Raw genomic sequence first — 427 nt, 5'->3', positions numbered from 1 at the left:
TTTATTAGTCGCCCATCTGGCTAGTTGTCCAGCCACTCTGGGCGACATACTCAATAAAAACATATAATTATATTAGAACATTAAAAATCTCAACAACAATAATAAAATAAGCATTTATATAGTGCTTTAGAGTATTCAAAGTGTTTTATACATATTACCTTATAATCTTTACAACTGTATAAGATAAGGTCAATATTATTATATTACAGATGGGGGACAGAGATGTGTGGCCGTCTGAGGCCATCTAGTGAACTCAGGAGATTCAAAATGTGAACTTTCTGATCAAGGTTAGGTACCATTTGGGCAACAGCAGGACACAGGCAAATCTTAGCCCATAGGGCACAACCAAGTAGGATTTTCTCAGTAGTGCTCTTGCACAGCGCCTGTTCATTTCAGTGAGGCATGCCAGATGAACTTCCTGTTGGGG

Source organism: Rhineura floridana, chromosome 9 (assembly GCF_030035675.1).
Source record: "Rhineura floridana isolate rRhiFlo1 chromosome 9, rRhiFlo1.hap2, whole genome shotgun sequence".
Taxonomy (NCBI): Eukaryota; Metazoa; Chordata; class Lepidosauria; order Squamata; family Rhineuridae; genus Rhineura; species Rhineura floridana.
Note: the sequence above shows the minus strand (reverse complement) of the source record.